At 24.0% G+C, this 21,743-nt stretch overlaps 8 non-coding genes across 8 annotated transcripts; 1 reads left to right on the top strand and 7 right to left on the bottom strand.

Moving 5' to 3' along the window:
- Window positions 1-5,450: 5,450 nt before the first annotated feature.
- Window positions 5,451-5,521, bottom strand: Trnag-gcc (transfer RNA glycine (anticodon GCC)). The gene has a single exon. It is a non-coding gene; the product is annotated as a tRNA-Gly (tRNA).
- Window positions 5,522-6,131: 610 nt separating this feature from the next.
- On the bottom strand, window positions 6,132-6,204 carry Trnav-cac (transfer RNA valine (anticodon CAC)). The gene has a single exon. It is a non-coding gene; the product is annotated as a tRNA-Val (tRNA).
- A 1,318-nt stretch (window positions 6,205-7,522) lies between these two features.
- Trnae-uuc (transfer RNA glutamic acid (anticodon UUC)) lies at window positions 7,523-7,594 on the bottom strand. Its single transcript has one exon. It is a non-coding gene; the product is annotated as a tRNA-Glu (tRNA).
- Window positions 7,595-9,163: 1,569 nt separating this feature from the next.
- Trnae-uuc (transfer RNA glutamic acid (anticodon UUC)) lies at window positions 9,164-9,235 on the bottom strand. The gene has a single exon. It is a non-coding gene; the product is annotated as a tRNA-Glu (tRNA).
- A 1,337-nt stretch (window positions 9,236-10,572) lies between these two features.
- Trnaf-gaa (transfer RNA phenylalanine (anticodon GAA)) lies at window positions 10,573-10,645 on the bottom strand. Its single transcript has one exon. It is a non-coding gene; the product is annotated as a tRNA-Phe (tRNA).
- A 1,813-nt stretch (window positions 10,646-12,458) lies between these two features.
- Window positions 12,459-12,531, top strand: Trnaf-gaa (transfer RNA phenylalanine (anticodon GAA)). Its single transcript has one exon. It is a non-coding gene; the product is annotated as a tRNA-Phe (tRNA).
- Window positions 12,532-14,279: 1,748 nt separating this feature from the next.
- Trnaf-gaa (transfer RNA phenylalanine (anticodon GAA)) lies at window positions 14,280-14,352 on the bottom strand. The gene has a single exon. It is a non-coding gene; the product is annotated as a tRNA-Phe (tRNA).
- A 6,744-nt stretch (window positions 14,353-21,096) lies between these two features.
- Trnaf-gaa (transfer RNA phenylalanine (anticodon GAA)) lies at window positions 21,097-21,169 on the bottom strand. Its single transcript has one exon. It is a non-coding gene; the product is annotated as a tRNA-Phe (tRNA).
- Between the last annotated feature and the right edge of the window lie 574 nt (window positions 21,170-21,743).

The following is a 21,743-nucleotide window of genomic DNA, read 5'->3' as shown; positions in this document are numbered from 1 at the left end:
ATTTAACGGATTATAACTTTCAGCTAAATATACAATTAAAACATGCTAAACAAAACTAAACTATTAAAATCCAAAAATAAAATTTTTAAACTAGTAATAATTTAAAAATTTGTTTTTACTAACAGTATAAGAGGTTATTAAAACATTTTTTAAAACAATAACTAATGATTTTGTAACTAGGCTGTTGAAATATGTAACTGCTTAAATATTTACTGCATATAAGACTAAAATTTAATATGTTTGTAAAAATAAACCAGTATAAAATTAAAAGTTGAATATTTAACTTTTATTCAACGAAATTTCTATAGATTGCAAAAAGTTACAACATACATACGCAACTATAAATAAAATCGATTTTTCGGTTACAGCACATCTGAACGGTACTATGACGTAACGACAGAAATATGCCGGTTTTAATTTAATTTATACTTTACAAACTAGAGTAAATGTAAACTACCACCAGAACATTCCACCAAATATTGAAAATATTTATAGGTCTGTAAAGACCTTAACAAAAAAAATTTGAAAATATTTTAATAAAAACTCGAATTTGTAATTTTACTTTTTATACTGGAACGGGTCTAAATTGCACAAAGATAAAATTGCACAAAGCCAAATTTGCTCGGGGGAAAAAATTGCACGAAGACGATTTTGCACCAAGGGTCAATTTTGAACGAGAGGTTAGTATGACGGAAAAACAAAATAAAGTCTGTTTTCTTTCAGCCCAGAGCGTCCAATTTAGAGTGAACATAAAAAATTATCTAGGTAGTCAATCAAGGTTGTACTTATTTTTAGGTCTGAAAGGACCTTAAATCAAAATAACAATTTCAAACATCAGCTTTTATTTATTTCTTAAAATTATTAGATTAATCAATCTAAATGAAAACATTTTAATTTATGAGTCTTTATTAAATAACTAACTCAAACAGTTGTTTTTTTAAACATAAAAGTCATTTAAGCGTTTTAACTGATTAATAAAATATACTTTTACAAACTAGTAGATTCAGATAGTTGTTTGGATAGCTACTGGCTGTAAATAAATATACAATAAAGTAATCAAACAGATATATTTAAAAAAAAATAAATTTCCATCAGTGAATACATTTAGGGTACATATTCAAGTAGATAATATGTAATTTAAAAATTACTTTATCTTTTACTGTAAAAATTCAGCTTTCATGTTAAACATTTTTTGTTTTTACTTTTTTTATTACTAAAACAATTTAGTAGTTTGTATTGTGATAGCAGCTTACATAAACAAATACATGTATTGAGTTAAAATATCAACTTTATTAATTTAATGCTTTTACTAAACTTTAACATAATACGTTACCTAAGGTAAGAAAAATATCCTAAAATATTTGTCTATAAAAACTAAATTAAATCACTGAAATAAGTGTGTCTAATAAGATGCAATAAATATCACAGTTTAGTTTAAATAAATAAACTACTTATATATAGGTAATTTATCAGTTTTTTTAATTTCACATTATGTAAGCTATACTTTTTTTTTTTAATTTTGCTCAAAGATTAAACTTCAAAAAATTTTCTACTAAATAAAATATTTAAAATTATTTACAATACTATTAATCATAAGTTAAAAACAAACAAGTAGTGTAATTTGAAAAAAGTTAATTAACACTTATAAAATTGTGGTATTTTTAATGAAGAGAGCTTTTTTTAGTAGCTATTTTCTAATACTTATTTAATTCATTTTCAAAATTGTAGTAATAAGTAATCAAATCTAACACGTACAATTCAATTTTCAATGCCTAAAATTTAACACCATATGACAACTATACTCAAGCTTTTACGAGTCATTTTACATCTGACGGCTTTTATGACGTAATAATGAAAATCGAGTCTGGTTAACTTTATGCGATTCTAAATAGTTAAAATTATGTTTATTTGATTTGAGCTGAACGTTCATTGAACATGTCATATTTTAAGCCTTAAAAGGTTTTAAAACTTTATATTATATATTATGATATACATACAGTCTGCATTGTAATGATTTATGAAGTTTTAGTGAAATATTTTAACTTTTAAAATACTTAACAATTGTTTACTTCTAGTAATAACGTTTAAAAAATTAGCTATCTTTATACAACTCTTAATTATTTAATATATTGTTGTAACTCATTAAGCTACAGATAGTTTAAACTTAATTTTTTGTTTTAATTTAAGACTAAATATTAAGATTTTAAAACAAATATTTGAGTTTTTAAAATTGATTAAAAGTTTATTTTATTCTATGTTGTTAAAAGTAAAAAAGTTTTTAACAAAAAACTTTCACTGCGTCTTAATTGAATACTAAATTAAATACCAAACAAATACATATCATTACATAAGATTATTTAACTTTAGTTAAATTTTAATTAATTTAAAGGTTGGAAATACAAATTAAAAATATTTATAATATATTATACTTTAAAATATTTTAGCAATTTAATATATAAGTTTACACAAAAAAATATTTTAATGTAAAACTGTAGGATGAATAAAATGTAGGTTTTCCTTTTTTTAGAGAAAAATGAGACAGCTTGTAGTAATTGGAAGTTTGTAAAATTGGGTTTAAAACTTTGTAAAAACTGTCCAAATACTTAAAAAAAAAACTCAAAAACATATATTTTGTTTATCAAAACATTTTCAATTCCGTTAAAATTCCGAAGAAAGTTTACATATAAGTTTAATAAAACTGTTTGCTAGTTTCGACATAAACTAGAACTATAAAATTTAACATAGAATTATGTAACTATAAAACGAGCAAAATAACTTCTGTTTCTTGCATTTGAAGGCATATATGACGTAACAACAGAAATAAGTCTGTTTTACTTCGAACCAGACCTTACAATTAAGAGTGTTAGCTATGAAAAACATATAAGAAGTGGAATAAAGTCTTTATATTTTCAGGTCTCAAAAGACCTCACCATGTTTACTAAAAACTAAAATTCTGGCTTTAGTTTTATTTCTTTTTCTAAAATCATTTGGTTAGTTTGTCTAAATGAGGCTTTTTTACTTGAGAAAAATTGTATGATAACTATCCTAAAATGATCTTTTAATGAAATTTCATTAAAAAAACTTTTAAATTGCTTATTAACTTAAATAGTAAGATACAAAAAAAAAACTTAACTTTCTTTTTTGCAGTAAAACACGTTTATCAAATTAGCTTTCGTATATTTTTTGCTACTTTTTAATCGCCAAAACAAATAAAGTATTTTGTAATTTGTATTTTCGTAACAATTAATGCAAATATAAAATATGGATTGACTAAAAAAAGTTGCATTTTTATAATATTACTGCTTGTACTTAAAAATATTAAACTAGCTAAGTAGGAAAAACATTTATATAAAAAATAAATTATTTAATTACGTTATGTATCAGAGTTTAGTTTAAATAGTCAAAAAACTTTTTTATAAATTATCAGCTTTTTAAATTTCGCATCGAGGAACTTAGTTTATTTTTAATTTTGTTCAAGATAATATACCAATAAGTGATCAACTAAATAAATAAAAAATTGTATTAGGATAATTTAAAATAATTATAATAATAATTTCATACACCAACAAGTAATGTAAATTGAAATAGAAAATAAACAGCTTTAAAGTTGTGGTATTTTTAAGAAAGAGAACTTTTTTAGTAACTATTTTTACAGATTAAAACTTTATTCAATTCATTTTTTAAAAGTAGTGATAAGTACTGAAATTTCACTTTACAAAAATCTTATACATAAAATTTAATATGCGTAAAATTTAAAACCATATGGCAACCATATTCAAGCTTTTACGAATCATTTTACATCTGACGGCTTTTATGACGTAATAATGAAAATGAGTCTCGTTAACTTTATGCGAGTCTACATAATAAAATTAAATTGTGTCCACTACTTCTAGGATGAATGTACAGAACATATATAAAGTTTTAATGATTTTATTACCAATTTGATATACAAACAATCTACTTTGTGAGGATTTTATAAAGTTTTAGTAATTTATTTTATTTACGAAAAACTTTATAATAGTTTACTTCTATGAATAGCGTTAGAAAAAATAGCAATATCTATACAATAATAATTATTTATTAATCATATACAACTCCAATCTACTTAATTTGGTGTTGTAACCGAATTAAATAATTATTGATTGTTTTTTATTCTTTATGACTTCGAGTTTATAAACTTTAAATAAATAAAATTAAAACTTTGTAAACTGTAAGTTTGTAATTAAATTAAAAAAAGCTGAACAATAACAGACTATCAAAATCATAAAGTTTACTTTCTATCGAATAACTATTTAAATTTTTGATTTAACCTACAAAATAGCATAACATTTCTTGAGTTCCAGTATAAGGTTCAGAAATATTGAACAACTAAACTACAAAAAAAAATTTTAATATAAAAAAATAAAATATTTTTAGTTAAAATAAATCAGTATCAAATTAACTATTGCATATTCTAGCTCTAAACAAGTGATTTACTAAATTGAAGTTACACAAAATATATCTTGTTTAAAAGTGTTGTATTAGTTTTGGCCTGAATTTCAATCAAAAAATTTTATTATAATGTAAGATTTAAGTCATTTAAAAATAAATTTGAAATCTACATTTTATCTACAGGATACTGTACTATCATTGACAGACTTTAAATTACAAATCAAATTTTCACTGCACAAAAATTAAAACCAAATGGCAACCATACTTAAGCTTTTACGAGTCATTTTACATCTGACGGTTTATGTGACGTAATAATGAAAATCGAGTCTGGTTAATTTCATGCGAATCTACACAGTGAAAGTGAAATCGAGCTAATTCACTTCCATTATTTTATTGTCATACAAGACTTATTTTAAGCCTAAAAGGGCTTTACAATTTTAATTCTATTTATGACATACATATATACTTTGTAGGGAACTTATAAAAATTAGTGTTAAATTTAGCTGTATAAATACTTTATAACTGTTCACCTCTACAAAAATTTCAAACAGTTATTTATCAATATTTATTTAATAATAATTACGTATAAGTCATATACATTTCAAAACAATTTAATTTTCTTTTGTATGTTACTTAATTCAAGATTTTTAAGTTAAACTATTTTTAAATTAACTAAGCCTGAGTATTTTAAACCTTTCCAATTGAAGATTTAAGTTAATCATTTTGACAACAATTTACTAGATAACTTTTAGTAAAAAACATTTAATAAAATATTTTTATTAGACAGTTATTAAACATAAAATTAAATATCAAATAAAATTTCCCAGCATAAATTTCTTTTTATAGTTGCTAGCCTCATAAAACTTTGTAAAAATCAGCTTTTAGCTGTTTAGTTTATTTAAACCTTGAACACTTAGAAAATTTACTATAACACATTAAAAAATTTCTTTATACATTTATTTAGTATAAATGTACTTATCACTGTATGTTTTTTATGCAAAAAACATTATTAGTAAAAGTGCATTGTCCGGGAATCGAACCCGGGCCTCCCGCGTGGCAGGCGAGAATTCTACCACTGAACCAACAATGCTTGTTATACAACATTCTAGAGAATATATATATTCCAAAATTTAAAAGCTGAATTGCTTTAAAACATGAAAACTTTACACAAGATTTGAAGTGATTTTGTAAAAACATGCTAAAAGGCTTGAAGTATTCATCAAAAAATATGAGCGCTTTACATACTTATTTGTTTATATAGTATGATAGTGTACATATACAACTTTTATTAGTTTAAAATAACAGTTTGAATATAATAATTTAACAACTTCAACATAGTTATCTTAGTTTTTATATATAACATACATAAAAAACAAACAAATGTAAATATATCAATAATGTACATTTAATTTAAACACAAGTTGTGAATTTATTTAACAAATTAAATTCAATTATTGTATATTTACATTGTAAATTTACTGTTATCTATTGTATTAAATTAAGTAATATCTTATATCAATCTTATTTATAGAATACACCAGTCTATAATTTAAGTTAAATAAACATCTAACGGTTAAAACTATATCATAAGCAGTATTTAATCCAATTGCTACTACGGCAATAAACGTTGTAAAATATTAATCGTGTGTAAAAAAAAAGAATATATTGGTCTTAAATAAGAGATTATCATATATAAAAAGTGTTTCAGCCCGGGTTCGAACCGGGGACCTTTCGCGTGTGAGGCGAACGTGATAACCACTACACTACTGAAACTATCGATAACAGTTAGCGTAATTGCGTTTATAAACGTGCGTTTATGCGCGTCTGTGACGTAATAATATGCTTGCTTGCTTTGAAATCCAGGCTTAGCAATTTTAACGCTCAACCTTTTATTTAATTTTGATTTCATTATTATTAACTTTTTTAAAGTACCTATCTGCATCTAACATTCAAAAAGTACATATATCAGGGTTTCCCAAAGTGGGCCAAGTGGCCCCCTAGGGGGCCACGAGCAGCAAAGGGGGAAGAGGGGGACCATGAGCAGTAAAGGATTCACAGGGGGGCCATGATGCCATAACTTGAAACTTACACTAGATTTTCTTGAGTTGCAGATGAAAAGCAAAAAAAAAAGTCTTTTGTGTATTTTATCGTAGTTTATGAGTAATCTTGTTTAATGGGGCCATTGATTTTTCAAATTCTTTAAAAGGGCCATTTGCAAAAAAGTTTGGGAAACCCTGATATATATTAATGTTTTTGATAACTTTAGTTTAAAAAATATTAAAGATGATCTAGTAGTTTATCATTTTGTAAAGCTTAAACGAGTTGGCTTATATGTGTGATTTTTTTGATTATATAGCAAAACTTACATTTTAAAAAATTAATTAGTTTAAATTGATTTTCAATTTACTTAGTTGTATTACAAACCTAAATTTAGACCACATTATTAAAATCTGTGTTTTTAATTAAACACATAACAAACTCTTAATCAATTGCTTTAGATTAATATTATCATTCACTTTGATAAAACAAACTAACCTTTGTTAACTTAATGGTTTTATAAGCCACTTTCTAAATACATACCTTCTTCTATAAATTTAATACAAACAAAAATCTAACCTTTATCAATCTGATGTCATTGTTATCCACTGCTCTCTGAACAGTTTCGTTAATTTCTTGACAAGGACCAGCCCAATTGGCGTAAAAATAAACAACCACTGGAGTGAATCCGGCTTCAACTATTTTCCTTCTGCACTCCAGAGAACTTGTTACTTCAACAGTTTCGCCCATGTTTTTATCTGTAATTATTTCATTAGTTATCATTAAACAAATAAAATTAATAAAAAATACAACTAAGATTTTTCAATATTTCATTTATTTAATTATATGGGTAGTATTTTGTACAAATATAATATATAGTCTTTTAACTTTGTTTTTGTTTTTAGTTTACACCAACTTAAATCATAACTGGCATCTAGTTGTATTATTTTTAAATATTCTTTGAAGAAGGCAATAAAAACTTATTTTTCAAGACAAAACTATGGTTAGTTTAGATTTCATAGTAGTAATTAAAACATAAACTTAAACAAAAAATTTCCTACACCGGGAATCGAACCCGGGCCGCCTGGGTGAAAGCCAGGAATCCTAACTACTAGACCATGTAGGAATGTGATTATTAAACGTTTGTAGCATATATATAAAAAAATTGGTATATTACATATTGCTATGTAATATTAGTACATTTGAGTATATATATATATATATATATATATATATATATATATATATATATATAAAGCATGCATTTAGTTTGACTCGTGTTACAACTTGATTAAAAGTATTTATATTTTTAATTTTTAGTAACATAGTCTGTATTAATGCTTTATTTTCTAGACTTGTTTTTTAGTTCTAAAAGTTTATTGAAAGTTTACTGACAAAAGGCGTAGAGCTCCTACAAGGATTTTGAACTTAAATATTTTAATTTAGTTTGATGTGCATTAAAAATTTGTAGATTTTTTAACAATCATTCGATTATTTTATCTCCTCTTAATCTTGTTATGATAATGTATTACTTCTATTAAACAGAGTAAGCAGAAAATATTATACCTACTAGCAAATTATTTTTTTAATTTTTACTAGTAATATATATGTATTTTTATTAGCTTCTATTTCAAAATACTAAGTCTGTTTATAAAACTAATTTTATAACAACAAAATATTAAACTAAACAATGTTTAAGCTTCATTTTTCAAGTATAACATTATTTAATTGAGAGATTTAAAAAGAAGATAAATGAAAACAATTTTTTAATCTAATATTATATTTAGTCATAATACATTTTTATGACATGAATTTAATTTGAGTATATAATTTATACTAACAAAGTTTAGTATTTTAATAATTTTGCTTGGTATATACTTCAATTAAGAAAAAGTAACACAAAGTTTTTATTTAATTTAAGATTTTTTATGTGTTTATTAGTAACTGATTATTTATAATAAGCCAATTTAATTAAACTTAATCATTTATTAGTTCATAAATATATTTTTTTAAACAGTTTCATTATTATAAAACAGTTACTCAATAATTAAACTAATTAAGTATACAAGCTAAACAATCTATTAGATTTTTGTTTTATATAAAAACATATTTAATAATAGATACAAGACAACTTAAAATAATTTCAACTAAAATTCATACACTATCCAAAAAACTGAGTCTATATTTTAAATTCATTTTCATCACTATTAAATAACCTGATTAGCAAATTTATAAAACTTAATTCAAAATTAAATACAACAGATATTTATTTTTAAAGATTAAATACTTGTAAGGGGCTTGTACTTCTATTCAAAAACATAAATAATTAAGTATTAAAAATATATAACATAGATATATTATTGAAATTAATAATAAATTATACACACTAATATTAATGCGAAATAAAAATGCAACAAAAATGTATAATTAACAGAGTATAAGTAACACATTTTTTTTATTTTTTAAATCAAACATTTTCATGAATCAATAATAGCTAATGTAGAACTAATATAACTAAATATATTTTACCAAAATTCTCAGTCAGCAAAAAATATATTAAACTTTGAACATTTCCATTCTTTCATAGTAAACTCTACACGTTTTTCAACAAGAAATAACATATTAAAACAACATTAAAAATATATATATTTAAAGAAAAACTAAACTTTACATGTTATGAAATTTAACAAAAACGTTCCTACACCGGGAATCGAACCCGGGCCGCCTGGGTGAAAGCCAGGAATCCTAACCACTAGACCATGTAGGACTGTGAGGGGGAGCAGAAATTATTGTATATAAACGCGCTTAAAGTGCATGAATAGCTATTGCACAACTGTAAGTAAGATTGAGCTTTGAATAGCTTTGTGTTAGTGCTTTTTAAGTAAAGCCAAGCACTTTATAGCTGATAATGGTTTATTCATTGGTTTGGATAAACGCTGTCAATTGTAATTTGAAGTAAAGCTTTTAATCTCAACTTTTGTTTAAGCATTGTAATGAGCTATTTTTTAAGTATTTAAAATTATAAAAATATTGTTTTTTATTCATACACTTATGCATTTAAGCATAAAACCTTTCAAACATATTCAATATAAAGTACACATAACTTACTAAATTTATTAAAATATTTAAAAATTATAATAGTAAATAGATATTATTTGAAAAAATATTTTTAATGAATTCTTAAACTATGTTTTAAACACTAGTAATTTTTTAGTATTGCACAGTTAAATGTAATTATATTACTTATTTTTAAATATTTCTTAAGAACTTTATAGCTTAAAACTACATTTTTAATCTGCAAAAATTAACTTAGTATATGATACTACCTTTTTAAACTTTACGTGTAACAATTCTTTTTTTAAGGCTACCTAAATTAATTTGAAATTTAAATTAAACCAAGTTTTTATAAACAATATTTATTATTCAAAATTACTTTTTATACTTTGCTAAAGTGTAATATTAAAAATAAAATAAAAAATTATCAAATAAGCTATTCACAAATTCAAACTTTCGATAAAAGTATAAAATGTTTAGTCAGATATAGCTCAAATATTAAACTATGATAATTTGTACATATTTAATATATATATTATATAAAAAAATGTATAAAAAAATTGTTAAGTTAGAGTTTAACAGCAAATTCTTACAACTTCTTAAATAACATATTAACATTATCTTTTTTAAAAATAGAGTATCAACATAATTATATGTAATAATAAAATACCAAATACTATATTTTGCGATTGCCCAAATAAATAAATTTGCATGAAAAATACTTGTACAAAAAAATTCTACAATGATACAATTTTATAAATAATTTCAAATTTTTTTTTGTGTAATTTGTGTACTAATGTCATTCATTTAGAAACTAAACAGCTGAAGATTGTAGCATTAAGCTACATGACACAATTGACTGTTCTGTTTATTTTGAACGTTACATTTTGCAAATATTTGTATATATAAATATTCTGTTTAAAACAAAATTAGTTTTTTATACATTCTCTACAAAATTAATTCAAATTATTGAAGCAAACAATTTGTGTTTCAGTACATGCATCCATTGGGATATATGAAAGATTTTTTTATAAAAAATAATAAAAGGGTTGCCTCGACCCGGGATTGAACCAGGGACCTTCAGATCTTCAGTCTGACGCTCTCCCGACTGAGCTATCGAGGCAGACATTCAAAATGTCATTGTGACGTATATAAAAGTAAAATTTAGCTAATTATGACATCACTATGCACACAACAACACATAGTGACTGCATGTCGCTTTGCTGGGATTTATATCAAATCAAATGTTACTAATATATTCAAAGGCAAAAGTAACTGTGACTTAATGGGCTTTAAGCTTTCAACTTGTTGTCAATAATCTCTTATAGACTGCCATATATTAGCATAGGTTTTAAACCTTATTTTTAAAAAGTTTATTACAGAAGCAAAATTAAGCAAGTTATGTTAAAACTTGAAAATTTTGGAAACAACTTGATTACATGAAACTTTTTTAGTAGCTGAATAAATCAGTTTACAATAATTCAGCAAACCATGCTAGTAAGTTTTTTTGCATTTTATATTTTAAAAATGCTATTAATTTATAAAAATAATTAGATAAATCTATATATATTCTACTTAATAATTTGATTATTTGAATTTTCAATAATTTATTTAAATGTCCAAAACATATAACAAAAAAACCATATAAATTAAACAAATTTAAACATTATTCAAGTAAATATACCAAACTAATTTTGTAATCACTGGTCTTTATAAACATAGTTTATTATCAATTAAAGTTTTTCTTTTACCTAAAGTAACCTGTCTAAGTGAAATGTACTATTTTACAAATAACATATGAGTTTATAAAATTTATCTTAATATCTTTTAAAACAAACTTATAAATTTAAGTTATACTATCAGAATAAATACAAAAAAAACTTATTAACAAATTTATTATAGAACATTTATGTAGCAATAATTAGAACCAAAACATTGTATAACAGAATATTTAATATAATTATAAAAATTAAATAAATTCTTAAAAGCCAATTTACATCCAAATAAATAATACCAAAAAGTATCTAGTAAACTATTTTTAAATAAAAGCTAACACAAATTAGCAATTTCGAACTTTGTTAAAATTTTTTTATGTTATCATTTAGCAAAATATACTTAGAAAACTTTTTGACTTTTTTTATAAACTTTTATTTTTAAGGAAATCTATATGTCAGTAAAAAATAATCTTTTATTAGCATTAAACTACAAAATTTTAAAACATTTTAGCAACGTATAATAACTTGTATTAAATAATAGATTATAGAATTTTGTTTGTGCTTAAAAAATTAATAATTTAAATTACTAAAATTCTAATTTTGTTAAAATTCATTACGATTGATAAAACTTATAATATATTTCAAATAAAAACAGCTGAAACAAGGTTTAAATTTAAACCATTAACTTAAAACTCTTTTTTAAGTAGAGCATATTAGACCATTAGCTAAATAAATAAGTAGACACTTTAGTTTTATACTTATTTTAACATATAGATTTGTTAAACATTTGATTATTACAATGTAAACAGAAAATTACTACAAAAACAACAGCTAAAAATACCAACAAAAAACAAAAAAAAAACAGCTATCCTTAAATTATTATATACTGAAAATTTATGTTAAGGGCATAGAGTAACTATCATTTTTTTACAATCTGATCATATTTGTGAATTTTTTACTAAGCAAAAAAGTGTTTTTCACAGAATTTCAATACTAAAACATTTTTTGAGATATAGCCGTTAAAGTGGGAGAGTACAATAGTAGGTGCTAACAAAAATAATTATTATTTTTAAAAAATACTATTTAAATATCTGACATGTTTATCTGTTTAAACAAGCCAACACAAGCGTGTTCAAGCACTATTTAACTTGAATGACTCTTATGCAAACAAAACTCAAGCTTTTAGTGTTTATAAACGTCATAATGACATTTTGAATGTCTGCCTCGATAGCTCAGTCGGGAGAGCGTCAGACTGAAGATCTGAAGGTCCCTGGTTCAATCCCGGGTCGAGGCATACCCTTCATTTTATATCAGATAAATTTAGTTTTGTAAACACTATTGCTTTAGCATAACAAAATTTTAACCTATAAAAACAACTATTTTAAATAATTAAATTCATTTTCCAAATACAAACCAAAACTTATTTACATTGTAGCTATAATTTAAAAAACTATTTTGTTCTGCTTAATATAGTTTAGTAATCAAGAATTATATAGTATTATATATAGCTAGCTTCGAAACATCATTAATTTTGTTAGTCATACCGTTTTTAATTATATTTAACTTTAAGTTATTAATTAAAAAAAAGTCTTTTTTTAATAGTACTTCAAATTATGTCATGCCCAATTTCAAAGTTTATATTTTTATTAAATGCTAGTTCAAAAGTTCATGTTGTCAAATAGTATTTTATAAGTAATATCACTTAAGTTAGATTCATATATGACTAATAAAAATTTTATATATTTATGCTTAGTAGACTTTATTAAAGTTAATTTAAACTTAATTTTTTCTTTCTTCTATACTATGTTTATTCATTTAAAACTTACAAATATGTATAAGTAATGGAACTTTTGCTTTTAATAATTAAATTTATGTTTTTGATGCAACGTAGATATTTCGATAGATTTGGTAGTAAAATTGTAAAAGGGCATAAGAGGTCTAAGTACATCACTTTTTTCAAAACTTGATCTTGTTTTGTAGCTTTTTAATTAAGCTACAAGTTTCTATTTACAGATTTGTAATATTCAAACATTTTTTTGAGATATAGCTGTAAAAGTTGGAGAGTACAATAGGTTCCCTATAGATGCAAACAAAGAAAAGTGAAAAAATACTGTTTCACTAAAAATCTGTTTTCTCCTATGTCTTGGAGATAAATGCTTCAAATGTTCAGAATATATTTCTTGCAATATTTATAAAAACCAGTTGAAGACAATTTTTATTTTTTATAAATTTTATTACTTCAGAAGACTACTTTTTTTTCACCTATTAGGTAACCTATTGTACTCTCAAACTTTTACAGCTATATCTCAAAATATGTTTGAATATTACAAATCTGTAAATAGAAACTTGTAGCTTAATTAAAAATCTACAAAACAAGATCATTTTTGAAAAAAGTGATTCACTTGGACCTCCTATGCCATTGAAACAATTATGCTACTAAATCTATTGAAGTATATAAGTTGCATCAAAAATATATATTAAATTATTAAAAGCAAGAGTTTCATTACTTGCATATATTTGTAAGTTTTAAATAAATAAACATTGTATAGAAATAAAATGAATTAAGTTTAAATTAGTTTTAATAAAGTCTACTTAAAGATAAACAAATAAAAATCTTATTAGTCATATATGAATCTAACGTAAGTGATAATACTTATAAAATACTATTTAACAACATAAACTTTTGAACTAGCATTTAATAAAAATATAAACTTTGAAATTGGGCATGACATAATTTGAAGTACTATTAAAAAAAGACTTTTTTTTAATTAATAACTTAAAGTTAAATATAATTAAAAACGGTATGACTAACAAAATTAATGATGTTTCGAAGCTAGCTATATATAATACTATATAATTCTTGATTACTAAACTATATTAAGCAGAACAAAATAGTTTTTTAAATTATAGCCACAATTTAAATGAGTATTTGAAAAATGAATTTAATTATTTAAAATAGTTGTTTTTATAGGTTAAAAAGTTGTTATGCTAGAGCAATAGTATTTACAAAACTAAATTTATCTGATATAAAAATGAAGGGTATGCCTCGACCCGGGATTGAACCAGGGACCTTCAGATCTTCAGTCTGACGCTCTCCCGACTGAGCTATCGAGGCAGACATTCAAAATGCCATTGTGACGTTTATAAACACTAAAAGCCTGAGTTTTGTTTGCATAAGAGTCATTCAAGTTAAATAGTGCTTGAACACACTTGTGTTGGCTTGTTTAAACAGCATTTTAAGTTCAATGTATGAGCTGCAATAAAAAATACTTTATTAATTTAATCATTTCATGTATTTAAAATAGTAAAAAACACAAGTTACACTTATATATATGTATTTGTAAAAACACCTGTTATAATAAGAAATAGGTCAAGTATTTTCATTTATTATGTCACAGTTGTTAGTAACTTTATAAGTGCTAGTTTGAAAATTTTATAAACAAAACATTTACTTATCTTAGAACAAATTATGATAACACTTGCAAAATTAATTAATAAATACTAGTACAGCTTTATTCAAAGTTGTCCAAAACTAGAAAACATTATTAAAAAAAACTGTTTAAAAACAACTTGCACTATATATATCAAGCTTACCAATTATATTTCGTTAAAAAAATTAAAACACTTGTTTATCTTATATGAATAAAACTCATTTTATTTTACACACAAGCTTATAAAACATAAAACAAAAATTTACTTGATAGTTGAACAGCAATGCATAGGTTTAGACTTTAAAAATATTAAATCCAAACACAATAGTATGTAAAAAATTAGCCTTTGAAACTTAAACAAAAATCTTCATAATGTTAGAGTATTTACAAAATTGAAACAGATACTTATACAAACATTTTACTTTTCAGTAGTTTATAAAGTTTAGATAAATCTGTACTTGCTAAAACCTTGATGAATACAATTTGTATACATACAGCATTTAAAATTTAATTTACATCTTCTTGTTTTAATCTTAAGTAATTAATGAACATAACAAACTAACTTTTTCATCATTGTGAAAAAATAGCTAATAAAACATCAATACAACTTTTAATACTAACTTATTCAAAATTAACTAATTGTATAATAACTATATATGATATGACATTTTACTATAACAACTTATGAATTTTAGGTTAATTTAATAAAACTTAATGATTACAATTCAAAATAAAACTAAGAGAAAAAACACTTTACATACAAAAATATACCCAAAAAACTTGTTAAATTTATTTTAGTTAATAATTGATGAACATAAATACTATTAGTTATATAAAATAAGTAATAAAGTTTATAATTTAAAGTTGTTACATAGTTAAATTTTTAGTATTTTTTTTAAAGTGAAATCATTTACCTGATAGTTTAAATACGCAAAGGTATAATTAAGAACTTTGATCATTTTGAAGATGTTTCAAGACAGGGTTTGGCTTAAACAGCAATTTTTTTTTAAATCATTGCATGCTACATTATTATGAAAAATATCTTTCGGGGGACAATTATTCTGAAGAAAAACTATTTCAAATATATATATACGTATTAAAGAGAAAACATGTAATTATATAAAAATAATATAGGCAAACTTTGCTCACAAGTAAAATACAGAATATAAGTAAACTTTTTTTATAGAAATCTTGAGCTTGCAACTACTATGTTTATTTATTTTATTGATGTAGGCCAGATATTTTTGGTACAAGTTAACTGACTTCTGGTTAAAGGTGTATTGATAAATCTCAAAAGATTATTCAACAATTGTTACTCAGCTGTTTCGCATTGTACTGTAAAGTGATCTTCAGAGCTTAAGTGATAATAGGTCAAACAGTGTCAGCTGAGTAATAACCATTAAATAAACTTTTGATAATAAAGCTCTTTAGTATTGAGCACTTTAACTTATACAGTTTTCTGAGTTATTCCAGTTCAAAAACATTAAGTTTCCAGTTTGTAAATTCTTATATAAGTTTAAATCAAAAAATTTATTTTTATACTTTTGTTGATTGAAGTTAAATAATTTAGTTAAGTATTTAAGGGCATAGAGCAGTAGATCACTTTTTTTTTTAAACTTGATCTATTTTTGTTAAGTTTTAACTAAGCTTCAAGATGCTTTATACAGATTTCAATATTAAAAACAACTTTTGAGATATAGCCGGTCAAAGTAGGAGACTACAATAGGTTTCTTATGGGAGGCAAAAAACTAAAAAGGCAAAAAAGACTACTTCACTTAAAATATAACTCTTGACGTTTTTTGAGATAATTACTTCAATCTTTTAGGAAGTGTTCCTTGCAATATTTAGAAAAATCAGTCGGAACAAAATTTAAAATATTAAAAACTTATAAAAAAAGTAAACAAAGTAAACATATTTTTGTTTATTTATCATAATTTTTTCTTAATTTTCTTCTTACAGAATTTTCTAAATACTGCAAGGAACACTTCCTGAAAGTTTGAAGTAGTTATTGCAAAAATGTAAGAGAAAGATATATAGTAATTTCTAGTTACTGCTGTTTTAGTTTTCCCCTCCAATAAAGAACCTATTGTTGCCTCCAACTTTGACCAGCTATATCTCAAAAATTATTTTGAATTTTTTACATCTGTAAAAATCATTTTGAAGCTTAGTAAAAACTATATAAAATTAGATCAAAAACCAAAAAAGGGTTTTTACCCCCCTATGCCCTTAAATAATTTAGTTAAGTACTTGTGGGCATAGGGGAGTAGTAGATCACTTTTTTTTTTAAACTTGATCTATTTTTGTTAAGTTTTAACTAAGCTTCAAGATGCTTTATACAGATTTCAATATTAAAAACAACTTTTGAGATATAGCCGGTCAAAGTAGGAGACTACAATAGGTTTCTTATGGGAGGCAAAAAACTAAAAAGGCAAAAAAGACTACTTCACTTAAAATATAACTCTTGACGTTTTTTGAGATAATTACTTCAATCTTTTAGGAAGTGTTCCTTGCAATATTTAGAAAAATCAGTCGGAACAAAATTTAAAATATTAAAAACTTATAAAAAAAGTAAACAAAGTAAACATATTTTTGTTTATTTATCATAATTTTTTCTTAATTTTCTTCTTACAGAATTTTCTAAATACTGCAAGGAACACTTCCTGAAAGTTTGAAGTATTTATTGCAAAAATGTAAGAGAAAGATATATAGTAATTTCTAGTTACTGCTGTTTTAGTTTTCCCCTCCAATAAAGAACCTATTGTTGCCTCCAACTTTGACCAGCTATATCTCAAAAATTATTTTGAATTTTTTACATCTGTAAAAATCATTTTGAAGCTTAGTAAAAACTATATAAAATTAGATCAAAAACCAAAAAAGGGTGTTTACCCCCCTATGCCCTTAAATAATTTAGTTAAGTACTTGTGGGCATAGGGGAGTAGTAGATCACTTTTTTTTCAAAACTTGATCTATTTTTGTTAAATTATAATAAGCTACAAGATGCTTTATACAGATTTAAAAATTTCAAAATAATTTTTGAGACATAGCTGGTCAAAGTAGGAGACTACAATAAGTTCCTTATGGGAGGCAAAAACTAAAAAGGCAAAAAAAGACTACTTCTTTAAAAATATATCTCCTTCCACATTTTTTGAGATGTTCCACAAACTTTCAGGAAGTGTTCCTTGCAATATTTAGAAAATTCTGATGGAACAAAATTTTAAATACTATAAATTTATAAAAAAAGTAAACAAAGTAAACATATTTTTGTTTATTTATCTTTTTTTTTTTCTGACAAAATTTTCTAAATACTGCAAGGAACACTTCCTAAAAGTTTGAAGTAATTATCTCAAAAAACGTAAGAGATAGATTTATAGTGATTTTTGGTTACTGCTGTTTTAGTTTTCCTCTCCCATAATGAACCTATTGTAGTCTCAACTTTGACCTTAAGATTAAAATTTAGTGTATTTATAAAAGATATTAACTAGGTAATGACCGGCTGTGCCTCAATAATTATTCTGAGCTTTAAAAATCTGTAAAAAGCAACTTGTAGCTTAGTTAAAAATCAATAAAATAAGACTAAATTGTGAAAAAGGTAATTATCCCTCCCCCCTATGCCATTAAATACTAATTGAAGATTAAAATGTTGTGTATTTATAAAGAAAATTAACTAGGTAATTACTTATAAAGGCCATAAGGGGGGAGGGATTCAAACATCCAAAGTTAACATTAGTTATATATAAGCTTTAAGTATAAACTACAAGTTATTCATTATAAAATTTGAAAATTTTATTTAACCTTTGAGATATTGTAATACTTCTAAAATGTTTTTGATACAAAACTTATGTAGGCAAATTTTTAATTGTTATTTTTTTTAATTTAAAAACTAACTAATAATATATTTTCTCCTTTATTTTTGAGCTAGAAACCTCAAGGATGTATCCTTATATAGTTTTATTGAAAAAAAGTGGTTTTTATGATAATTTTTTTATTATGAATTAACTTTTAAAAATCTGGTTTAAAAAGATTCAATATAAGTAATCGACGTATTGTAAAATCTTAAGATTATTAGTTAAAACTTATAAGAGGATAGATTTTCATTGAAACAGTTTTTTTTTATTTGCTTTTTTGTTTTGCTCCTTCTATAAGGAATCTACAGATCTAAATGATTGCTTATATCTCTAAGGATAATTTGAATATTGTTAATTTTTATAATTTCTTTAAATTTAAGTTAAAGCGCTAAAAAAATCAATTTGTTTAAAAAACAAGGCGGACCCCCTCCCCTATGGCCTGAACAGGTAAGTACAAACTTATAATTTCAAAAATACTAGATATGTAGTTCTAAAATATTACAAATACCCACAAATAATAATCTACAGTTTTGCAGCTGCTGTTGTAGTAAAAACAAACCAATACTGTCTATTATGTTTTAATTTGACTTTTTTTAGTTATGGAGTTATTTTAATATATTTTATCATCTAAATTACATAGTCAACAATACTACATGCAATGCTGTGGGAAAAAATATATAGATGCAATAATACAAACTTCTTATAATACACTTATTAACTATTTGTTTACTTTTAGGTTCTTAAAATTATGTTTTAAAATTTATTAAACTAAATTTTATGATTTCTTACCATTTTTATTCAGATGATATAGGGGTCAAAGTATATTAAAAACAATATTAACTTTGGCTAATATATGAACGCTTCAATAGATGTATTGTGTATAACAAACTTTTTTTTTATTTTTTTAGGTTATCTTGTTTTTATATAAATTGTAGTGGTAGAAAAAGTTTATTAATGATTATTTATTGGAACTTACTCTTTTAAAAATTTAATAAAATTAATTAAATAAATTATAGCTAACACCGTTTTACAGCAACATATACTTTAAATTTACTTAGCAAGTGAATAACAAACTACTTTAAATAAAATTAGTAATATAAAAATCAACAATAAAAAATTACAATATATTATACAAAATAAACCCTAAGTGGTATGTGATTTAGTAAATTCTCATAAGGTGTAGAAAAAGTGTGTAACTTAAATTTAAAATTGTATGAACATGAAAGTTATAAACCATACAAGCAATACAACTATATGTTCACTGCAAAAAAAAAAGAACTCAATATCTATTTTATTGTAATGAATACGTGCATTATTCATTATTCAAAGTTGAGCTCAGAGAATATTTTGAGTTTGACACGCTTCATTGCACTAGCCAATGAGAATCATCTGACGTGTTTCAAACTATTTCTGATGCAACTAAATATCAGAAAATGACAGTCAGTGTATTTGTAAGCAGTTGGTGAGTTGGTGGCAGCTAGAAGCAACAAGATATTTGAACTGATTTGTGAATTTTGATTGTTAGTATTGTTTTAAAGTGAATATTTCAACTGGTGTTTTATTGTTTGAACATTTAAGCCAGGTTTATATTTTAATAGTTTGTTAAACCTTTTAAAGTTTATTGTTTACTAAAAGTTTTATTAAATTTTTAGTTTATTGTTTTAAGTCTTTTGATAGATTAAAATAACTTCCAGTTTTTGTATATGCTTGTATTTCTTGTTGTGTTTTATATAAAAGATTCATCACTCAAAACTGTCTTGTCTGATTTATATAAAGTAGCCTAAAGTAGCATTAAGTAGTATATAGTTATTATGTCCAACTATAATAAGATAAATGAGATGTATGAACAAAAAGGTCAGGTTGACTATCTGCCCACAGGAAGTCACCCTGACCAAACTGAGGCTTTAGATGTTGGGTCACCAACATCGGTAGCCCACATTATAAAAGCTTTGCTACAACAACATATGTATTAATAATTTAAAAAAAACTGTTACTATAAAATATTAATACTTTTACATGCTATAACTAACCTTTATACAGCTTAGACAAACCTTTAGGACATTTACAAACAAAAATGTGCATAACTTGGACAGACAAAAAATATACAACAACTAACTTGTTGTTTACAAAATCACTAAAGTAAAGAAAGCTTACAGCAGTGTTTCAAAACACAACATTTCTATTTTCTTTACTAAGTTTTTTAAAGCAGAGCTCAAATAAAAAGACTTGTATGAAAGTAAATGAAATTTGAAAAACAATATCAGCAGCGTTTGTTTGTTTTCTTTTTTTAAATCGTTGATCGTTATAATTCAAACTTTAGTTGTGTATACTTTCAAGATGTTCTAATTTTAGATTATAAAAATGAACAGCTTAAGCGTGTCAAAATGAATTTAAGAATTATACTAAATTATTTTTTAGCATAGTTGCATTGCAGCATATTTAAAGCATTACTTAATTTTTTAATACTTTTATAGTATTGAATTATATCTTTTTTGAACGTTCTATATGGCAAACATAGTTTTTTGGACCATTTCAGTACTTACTATTAAAATTTCATTACTTTATTTTTAAAATAAAAGGACATGCCTCGACCCGGGATTGAACCAGGGACCTTCAGATCTTCAGTCTGACGCTCTCCCGACTGAGCTATCGAGGCACGCATTCGAAAGGCCATTGTGACGTTTATTAACACTAAAAGCTTGATATTTATTTGCATAAGAGTCATTCAAGTTAAATAGTGCTTGAACACGCTTGTGTTGGCTTGTTTAAGCAGCATTTTAAGTTTAATGTATAAGCTGCTATCAAAAGTACTTTATTATATTTAATCATGCCAGATATTTAAATAATACTTCAAACTATTATTAAATAGTTTTGCTTGCACCTACTATTGTAGTCTCCCACTTTAACGGCTATATCTCGAAAAATGTTTCAGTCTTGAAATTCTGTAATAAGCAATTTGTAATATTTATATGTATAACAAATTTATATGTTAAAATAAACATAAAAATAAAGTGTCCACTTATCTATTTAGCTAATGGTCTAATATGCTCTACTTAAAAAAAAAGAGTTTTAAGTTAATGGTTGAAAATTAAACCTTGCTTCAGCTTTTTTTTATTGGATATATATATATATATATATATATTTAATTTATAGCTATTGTATTTTTTGTTTAAACAGCATTTTAAGCTATCGAGGTACGCTTTATATTTGTCATTGCAGTGTTTATGATA

Source organism: Thalia democratica, chromosome 3 (assembly GCF_965202585.1).
Source record: "Thalia democratica chromosome 3, ktThaDemo2.hap1.1, whole genome shotgun sequence".
NCBI classification, from domain to species: Eukaryota; Metazoa; Chordata; class Thaliacea; order Salpida; family Salpidae; genus Thalia; species Thalia democratica.
Note: the sequence above shows the minus strand (reverse complement) of the source record. Positions and strands in the feature narration are given on the sequence as shown.